This window comes from Octodon degus, unplaced genomic scaffold (assembly GCF_000260255.1).
Source record: "Octodon degus isolate 3935 unplaced genomic scaffold, OctDeg1.0 scaffold00121, whole genome shotgun sequence".
Taxonomy (NCBI): domain Eukaryota; kingdom Metazoa; phylum Chordata; class Mammalia; order Rodentia; family Octodontidae; genus Octodon; species Octodon degus.
Genome location: NW_004524697.1, coordinates 8495798 through 8505567, shown reverse-complemented (window position 1 = coordinate 8505567; position 9770 = coordinate 8495798). Strand labels below are relative to the sequence as shown.

Here is a 9770-nt window from a genome sequence, read left to right as displayed (position 1 = left end):
GCCCAGTCTCAGTTGCCCTCTCAGCACGCCCCGGGGGCAGGGCCGGCAAGGCAGGCTTGGGGGTGGAATCCCCAGCCCCTGTGCCTGCTTGTAGGTGCTTTAATCCACTGAGCTATTTGACCAGCCCTTGCTATCTTCGTTTTACAAATAAGAAAACTGAGTCCAAAGGGGCTTTAATCTAAAGCTTCGTAGCTGGTACTGGCCAAAGCCAGTACTTGAACCCAAAAGCTTGGCTCAAGAGGCCCTGCTGTTAACACTTGGCCGTGTGAAGGGTGCATCAACCTTGGATTTGGGGTCTTGAATGCCACTGATGCTTGGGAGGCTGTGATGTCGTTCAGCATTAACAAATAGTGAGCATGTGAAGTTTTCATTGCTCTGAAGAAGTCAGGCCCCAGTCAGAGATGGCTCTTCTCTTCCTAAATTACCTACTGATTATGGACTGCATATTAGTTGAATTATAAAAAGTCATACAGTGATTACATATAACCCTTACCCAAATTGTTGTTTTAATTCAGAGATAACCAGTGTTTTTTCTTAATATAGGATGTACAAATAAAAAAATTATGTAGCTATTTTTTTAACCTTTTCTACAATGCATATGGCACTAAATACTGGATATCACTCCTTTGTTATTTAGAACCATTAATTTCAAAGTCTCCAGCATAAAGATGTTTAAAATATTTTCATTGTAGAATTTGAGAATGGAATATTGTCCAATTTTGAAGTTTAGAAATACAAACTCAGTTTCAATATCTATGATACATACATGCCCTTGCATATAACTTGTGGGTTCTGGGATCCCCATGAGTATGCATTATAATTCTGTGACATAGTTGGCTTTTAATGCTCCACATAGAAAGATTCTTCATGGTCTCCCATAATGCTCCATTTCCTACCCAGTTAGTGAAGCGTACAATAGTACAGAAGATACTATAATATTTTTAATCTATTACTTGAATTCAGATATTTCCCATAGTATTATAAATGTGACTACTTAACTCTGAGTAATTTCATTGATACTTTCATCACTTGTCCTTTAAATTCTTCTCTTGTTCTTTACCTCTAGTAGAACGTTTGCTATGGCTCCTTTTCTCCATCTCTAATGTGCTGTCAGTGCGTGATGTGATTGCGTGGGTGCTATCTCGCAGTGTGTCCTCTCCCTCCCCGCTTCCACTTCTGGTGGGCTAGGCTCACAGCAGAAACGTTTTCTGCACTCCAACCTTGTCATCGCAATACGTAGTGAGAGCAATATGGGCCCCGAAGCCTTGCATCCACCCACCTTAATGACACCTTGTGGAAAATTAGAGGTTACATAAATATTTTGTTTTTTCTGGTTAAGATTTATAACTGTCCATAATACTGTTATTTTATTGCTCTGTGACTTTTTTCCTTCACATGGAAGTATCCAGTATTCTCTCTCACTCAGCTTCATCCTCTTCCCTCTCTATAGCAGTGTTTTCAAAAGTGAACACCATGTCCAAACCCAGTGGTTATAGTCTAGTATCAGAGCTTACATATGTAACACACAGGCACATGTATGTGTTCAAAATGAACATTTTTAAATGTAAATATGATACCGAGAAGCCCAGAAAAAAAGCCACAGATACTTATTAGTTCTTGCTTTTTATTTGGTGTACGTGATGACAAAGCTATTGAGTATGCCTTTCGAGTGTGAAGGCAGCTTGTCCTCAGGATCTTGGACAATGTCAAGATGGAAGGAAATTACTAAACTTTGACTATTTAAGTACCAAGCTTTTCATTGTTCATCAGTATGGTGTTTGACAAGCTGTAGTGCAAGTTGGAGACTTTTCCTTTCCTTTCATCCAATTTCAAGTCAGTGGGAAGGGCAGCCAGGGAACAGGTGAATGGAGAAGCATGCCACACACTCGGCAAACATAGCAAGCTGAGCACGGCCAGCATGGGAGATGGGAGTACTACAGCAAGGAGTAAGGCCAAAGGCGGGGCCCCAGAAGCCCTTCATAGCTATCATGGTAAGGATGACAGGAAGCCTGGGAGCAAATGCTGCTGGGAGAGCTGAGGAAGCGATCCAGACTGTCAACAGCAAGGAAATTTGTCGGTGGACACAGAGACCCAAGCCCTTGCCGGTAGCCTGAATTCTGAGGAGTATTCATATCACACCCTTATAGGCGGGCTAATTCTAAGACTGAGCACCAGCAGAGGGATTTAGCAAGACAGGCAACACCAAGCTATGGTTCACAGAAGACAAGAACAAGACGGGACCAAAAAGCAAAAATAATAATAATAATAATTGAATGAAAGCTTAAATCTTTCCATCATTACATTCAAATTATGTGATGAAAAGTAATTTGTCAACTGGGTGCTTTTCATCACTTTACACATAGTGAGAAGGCTCTCTCTTCTATCATTGCTTTGACATTAAAAAGCAAACTGAAAAAGATAAAGAAAACACTCTCATTGTACCCTGGCACCCTTTGGAGCTAAACACTGTCTCTACCTGCCTTTGCCTCCCAGAAAAACAACAATCCTCTTCCCATTTTGCTTGGAGATTGTCTGCCTTGCTTACCCATGCTGCTTTTGGGTGCCGTTGGCGTGGGCAGTCTAGATAAGTGTCAGCCAGTTGGATGAGGCTGCTACCAGTGACTGGAGCCTAATGTACACATGGCTGGAAAACACTGACAAGATGTTGCCTGCCATGAACATTTGAGGATGAGAGAGAGAAGCTGAAGACCTGTTTGGTGCCCACAGCCTCAGCCAGCTCGCCTGAGGCATACTTGCAACTGTATTTTGATTCAGAGCAAACTATATATTGGCTCTCATTTTACCTCAAATCACAGGTAGGTGCTTAGTTTTCAAAACGAATAGATGGGGGTTGGGGAGATGGCTCAGTGGAATAAGCGCTTCCCTGGCAAGCACAAGGGACTGAGTTCAATCCCCAGTTCAAAAAAAAAAAAAAAAAAAAAGTACAGATGGTATCAAGAAAGTTAGTAGGGAAAATTCTATTCAGGTATTGGCCTACTTTATGTCTGAAGTAGAGGCCGGCAAATATTTTATGTAAAGGGCTCAGTAGTAAATATTTTAGGCTTTGTAGGCTGTATGCTCTCTGTCACAAGTGCTCTGGTCTGTGCTTGGAGTATGATATTGTGTACTTTCTTTTTTCTTCTTCTCCTTTGTGTGTGTGTGTGGGGGGGGGTTCCAGGGGTTGAACTCAGGACCTTGTGCTTGCCAGGCAGCTGCTTAAGCCACTGAGCTATATCCCCAGCTTGTGCTCGGAGTATGAAAACAGCAACAGATAAGACATAAATAAGTGGCCATGGCCTTCTGCTGATAAAACTTTATTTATAATAACAGTCAGTGGGCTGGATTTTGACGATCAGCCATCATTTGCCAACCCCATATCTAAAACATAAAAAATACAATTTCTATCCACAAATCAATGTAATGTCCTATTTTCATGCTACTGAAAACAATACATACAGTCTACTCTTTGGAGCTGCAGAAAGTAAAAGACCACTTAGGGTGGCTTTTTCTTTTCTTAGGTAATGGCAATATCTAATGTTTTGATTTAGCTAAATAATTACAGAGCACAGGGTATGTTTTTACCCAGTACTAACAGAAGCTGGAAGAAGGCTGTCTGTGTCCTCTGACCTTCACCAGCTCACTGTATGAGACAGTTAAGTAGCACAAGGAAGGACAAATAAGAATGGGAATAATTTGGACTTCATGTGGTTTTAGATGAGTCCCAGAGGCCAGTGTATATTTATAAAGAGAACAGAAGAACGAGGGAAATGTTTTATGAGGGAGATGATAAGACCAGGAAGAGCATCAACAAAGTTCCTGAGAAAATAAATATTTAAGGGAAAGCTACATAACTAGGCAGGTCAGGGCAAGACTGATCATGCATCCCGTGCCTTCGCTTCTAGAAGTTGATGCTAATACTGCAATACTAAAGCCTCTGCATGAGAGGTTGCAGCTTCCTTTTAAAACTTTCATAGGGATTTAAAATGTTAGTATCTGTGACTACAGAGCAACTCCTACATAATAAATGTTAGAGGAGTATTTCTCAAAAGAAAAAAAAAATGATGGAGGCCGATGTGATGATTAATTGGTAAGGTACAGCAGATGAAGTTAGATCCAGGACAGAATAACTTTCAAAAAAATTCTGATTGTATGGCTCCATAGTGAAGAACCTACAGTGTCTACTACCTTCAGGACGATGTTCAGACTCTTCCAGAGGGCATTTGTAATGGTCTCCTGATCTTAAATGAATGATTTGTGAGGAGTGAATGTAAAAGGTAACTCACAAGTTCCAGCATAGAATGCCACTGAAGGTGTTAAGAAGCCAATCAGGAGAGCTCAGTTTCATGAGGAAACTAAGAATAGTTTAGAGATACTGGTGCAAACTGTCACATTCAGATGGCCCAAAGCCTAAGGGGGCTTGCGATAGAGCTCAAGGTAGCATGGCACTGCACACCTGTAATTCTAGTACTGCAGAAGGCTGAAACAGGACGATCACGAGTTAGAGCCCAACCTTGGCAACGCTGTATTGAAATAAGAAAATAGGAAGGACTATGGCTATATCTCATGCAGAGGCCCTAGTATTGCAGTTCAATCCTCAATACCACAAAGGAGGAAAAGGATAGAGGCCTGATAACCATAACCGTAGAGTTGACTGTGGAAGTATGGAGACAAAGAGTAAGGTGTGAGGAAGGGCAGGACACTGAGCTGTAAATTTCCTCCCTCTTCATTTATCTGGCAGAGGGAAAACCCTGCTATCTACTCAAATGTGGGAGGGGAAAGAGGGGCCCATTTCCACCTCCTGCCTCCTTAGAAATTCAAATCAAGGGTGAGTTTCCTAGCGGGACAGCATGTGAAGTTGTGAAGGGCGCAGCAGTCCCTGTGAACAGACTTTTCCCATTTGGAGCAGACCCTCCAGAGCCACAAACAATGCTGCCTTGTGCCCTCTGGTCAGTCACGGGGTACCTGTGAGGATTTCTTCTTGCCTCTCACAAGCCTCTTCCAAGGACTTGGCAGAAAGGCCAGTCCGGGGAATGCTGTGGATGCCTGCCAGCCCAGGGGATGGCCCGGGCCTTTCCTTTTAACGAAGTCCTAGCTTTGCGCTCCTTCTTGCCTTATTATTTTTTTATATTAAAAAGCTGTTACAAATGACACATCATGGGGCCCTGGCTGTGTTCCATTAATTTTTAATTTAGGTTGTTAGGATGGAATTAGTTAGCAGACTTTCGAATTAATTGTCCAGCCAGTGGGATTCCATTTTAACAAGGAGAACACTACATGCTTTCCGGTGTTAGTTGTGTGTGAATGCGTACTATAAGGACCTTGGTTGCTTGTTCAAAATGTGATTGTGAAGCAGTCCACTACTGACCTTCATTCCTGGTTCCAAGTCAGTGCCTGACCTGGAGCAATCAGCATCGTATCATCTGACACTTATCTTCTCTGCAAATACAAGTTTGGGTCACTGATAAAGCCAAAGGAAATTCCTTTTTCATGCTGATAAACTCAAAACCTTTTCAAAGTTAGACCAAAAGGGTATACTTTGACCATAGCAAAAAATCTGAACATTTTCCTTTTGACCTGGAGCTTTTTCATATTTTGGGAAACAGTAACTCCTTGGAAATCCTGCAAGTCTTTTAAGGATTCCCATAGACTGTATGCTTCTGGGATTAAACTGTTTCCTTCTTCATTCCCAAAGTCCACCTCTGGGTTGGGAGATCTGATAGCTGTTATTCTAGGTCTTGCATAATAGAAGAGAGAGCCAGTTAATAATTTCAGTCTCCAACCTAAAGTCCAGTAACCTCAGAGGAAGAGGGTGTCCTCAAGGGGAGGTCTAGTATTGATTCCTCTGATTCAAAAATAAAGAGACAAGAAACAGTCGATTCTAGTAAACTATAGAAATGTATGTGGTTTTTAAGAACCAATTTGAAGAAAGTAAGTTGTTTAAGTCGTATCTGAAAGTTGCATAGGAAAATGAATAGCAGGAGAGAGAAGGGACTGATTTCTACATTAATATTTTAGACCCTGAAATACCCTGTAGCCAGTAGAAATAATCAACATATGGAAGAAGTATTTGGGGCATAGAAATGTGTTCCCCAATGTTGGAGTATTTGAAGAGCACTGAATGTACTACAGAGTACAATGCAATCTTAATTTTAAAATATTTCTGAGGGCCAGCCAGATATCTCAGTGGATTAAAGTGCCTGCTTAGGCAGATGCAGGGGCTAGGGTTCCATCCCCCAGTGTGCTGTGCCAGCCCTGCCCCCAGGGCACTCTGAGAAGGCAACAGAGACTGCACGTGGTGACGCACACCTGTAATCCCAGTGCTTGGGAGGCTGAAAACAGAAGGATCACTATGAGTCCGATCTGCATAGTGAGACCCTGTAGACCCTGTACTAACTACATAATAAAATAAAATATTTCTGAATATTATGTGCACATATTTGTATAGCCAAGAAACAGGAAAAAGACTGGATGAACAGACAACAAATTACAAGCCCTATTTTATCTGGAAAGTGCCATTGCAAGTGGCTTTTACTTTCCTTTTGAAGGTTTAAAACATTTACTTGCATAATTTCAAAATCATTATATAAAGTATGTCACATTCTCCAAATCAGGAAAAGCAACCTAGGTACAATATTAACTATCAGTATACTACCTACCTAGCTTTCTGCCTATCCACCCATCCATCCATCCATCCATCCATCCAACTTGCTATTATGTATATCTGTTAAACACACTCAATTTTAAAGAAATGATTATATTCTGCAAGAAAGTTTTTTCTCCCCAGTCAAAAAGCTAAATGAGTTGCCCGTCAATGCATTCACAGATTTACTTATTCATTTATTTCACAAATATTTATTAGGGATCTACTGTCAGCCACATATAGTTAAGACTCTTAAGATTAATGCGCTCAGCGTGAGATCCTGAGTTCAATTCCCAGTGCCATAAAACAGTTCTCATGGTTCAAGTTTTGTTTTCTATCATCGTGTCTGTGTTCCTCCTCAGCATAAGAGGTCAAGAAGGACTATTAAAATCTTGATATGTAATAAATACAATTTCTCTAGAAGCGTTGTTGCCAGATTCTGCGGTGCTGAGGGCTCCTTTCACATTCTTTCTGCATTCTTTTTGTCTTGGACAAAGAATTAAATTTAAAAAGTGCAAAAGGTAGAGAAGTTTTACATTTATTAAAGCTGAAAAAAGAAAAAAACACACTTTGCAGAATAAGTGTGGGTCAATTAAGGCTAAAGAAAGAAGAAATATACCCTGCACTGTGGAAGGTGGACCACGGAAACAGGCAACAGCGGCTCCCAGCTCAGTGGCTGCTGTCTTTTGCAGCTCCCGCTCCTTGGCCTACTCAGGTCTAGGCTGTCCTATCAAAAAACTTGAGTTTTCCAGAGAAGAAATGAAGATAATGTTTTCTGACTGGTTCCTGGTGCTGGGCTTCTGACTGACAGGCCATGCTCACTGGCCCAGCCAGTGTACCAGGCCCTAATCTCCTGCTTCAGTACTAGTAGAGTTATCTTTAAATTTAATATTTTTTTCAAAAAGGGAACTACACTAAACTGGTGAAAGGCTATCTAAATCTGTGTGTTCCCTGTTATAGTGACCACTAACTAGGTGTTAGTGTCATTAACTGAATTGAACTCAATCAAAAATTCAAGGGGCTGGGGAGATAGCTCAGAGGCATAAGTGCATATTTGACAAGTGCAAGGTCCTGAGTTTGATCCCCGGTACCAAAACAAAAAAAGAAAACTCCAGTTCTTTAGTCCTTGTAGCCACATTTCAAGTACCAAATGTCCATCTGTGGTGCTACCATACTGGACGGTGTAGTTACAGAATATTTACCCATCATGCAAAGTTCTCTTCATGCCTCTTTAAACTTGACTAATGAGAACAGTTGCATATAAAGAGGCATTTTTCACAATTTCTCTCTTCCCTATTCAGAATTCAGATATATATTGATAACTTGGTTTTTTTAATTCCTTTTTTTCTCTTCTACTCCTTAAGAAATAAGCTTCTGCAAATTTTAGTATTTGTTAGCTCCTGCTTCTCAGAGCCAGGCCCGTCTGAGACGATCCATCTAAACACTTATGTGTGTTTATATAAACTTTGTTAAACATTGATTAAAAGTGGTTGTAAGTGAGATCTGAGGATTTAACAGCACCAAAGAGTCTGTTTATTTCATTAAAGACAGATTCGGTAATGTTAAGTTGTTAAACTGTAACTCGTCTGGCATCTCTGTTAGGTAGTCAACTTTCACTGGATTTGACAGTGTGATGTAGAATGCCAAAAATCCCAGGGATCTTTAAAAATAAATACTGTTCATTCCCATAGATGAAAAGCAAAAGGGCCTAATTCCTACTTTGCATTTGATTGGAAACCTAAATACAGCTCAGGAATTTTCCTAAGTTCCTTGCAATTACACTGAACTAGAGTTTCCTTAGGAAAATGTCAAGAAAAGCAGAATATATAGCAGTTATCATTCTTCTTTCTTTGTGTCTAAACGCACAACTTCTTTGTTGTGTTAATTGTGCTTTTTTCTGAAGTTCTGAGGTTTTGACATAAGGGCCAGGCTGACCCCTGAGAGCCTTCCCTTCTAGGGGCTAGCAAATTCCTAGTTGCAGTAAACAACTTGCCTTTGAACCTGCCTTTCGTATGCAGAGTAACTGATCTAGCGCTCAACACCCCTCCACCTCGTCTGGAAATGTATTGTCTGTGAAGTAGAAAACATAGTTACTGTTTTTAACATGAAGAAAACCAAATCCACAAAAGAGTGCCATAAACAAATGTTTGGTTCAATCAAGAGGCATTAACCTATGTATTAGGTTTATGTACACAGGGGAAAATCAAGTACTGTAGTACTGTAAATCATAAGTTTTACACAGGTATGATATGACCAGGCAGTGACTGCACTGAGGATCTTTACACACAGATTCCCAAAGGAGGGACCACAGCACAGCACAGAGGGCCACAGGAGAAGCTCCAGGAGGTGAGAGAGGGATGTGGGGAACAGCCTCTACTGTGGTTCCCGTGGGAATTAATGGGGAGGGTCAAGTTGCAGATTGAGGATTGGCTGGTGTGAATTATTTCAACAGTTCTCAGCAGTAGGGGCTGGATCTGGCCATCTGTACGTGGCCCTAAGGGCAATTAGGGCAGTGGTGTAGAGGCCAAGAGTGTAAGAGCCTTTCTGCCGAGGTGCTGGGGATGGGGACTCTAAATTGGCTCATCTGCATATGAAAGCCTTGCTCAAAGGCAAGTTGCTCACTATCTCTAGAAATTTGGTAGCCCTGGGCAGAGAAGTCACTCCCAGGTTAACTAGGCCTCAGATGTCAAAACATCAGAAATTCAGAAAATCAAAAAGCAGAATTAACATGTCAAAGAAGGCATTAAGGTGGCAAACAAGGATAAGAAAATACATTCAAAATCATAGGCCATTAGGAAAAGACAAATTAAAACAGCATTGAGATAGCACTATGCCCCGATTAAAATGCACAAAGTGTGAAACACCAACAACACCAAGAGCTGGTGAGAAGTTGGAGCAATAGGAATTCACAAAATGCTGCACTTTGGAAGTTGGTTGGTCAGTTACTTTAAAAATAAGCAAGCTAACTAACTAACTAACTAACTAAGCATATTTTTTTCACTTGATCCAGCCACTGCACTCTCTGGAAAGGACCAAAAGGAGCTGCAAACTTATGTCCACACAAAACCTGCACATAGATGGCTAGACCAGTTAGGTTTATAATTGTTGGAAAGCACCGGGCAAGACTTTT

At 41.1% G+C, this 9770-nt stretch overlaps 1 protein-coding gene across 8 annotated transcripts in view; it reads left to right on the top strand.

Moving 5' to 3' along the window:
* The window catches only part of Palld (palladin, cytoskeletal associated protein), a 416234-nt gene that overhangs the window by 275282 nt on the left and 131182 nt on the right, over positions 1-9770 (top strand). The window lies entirely within an intron of this gene.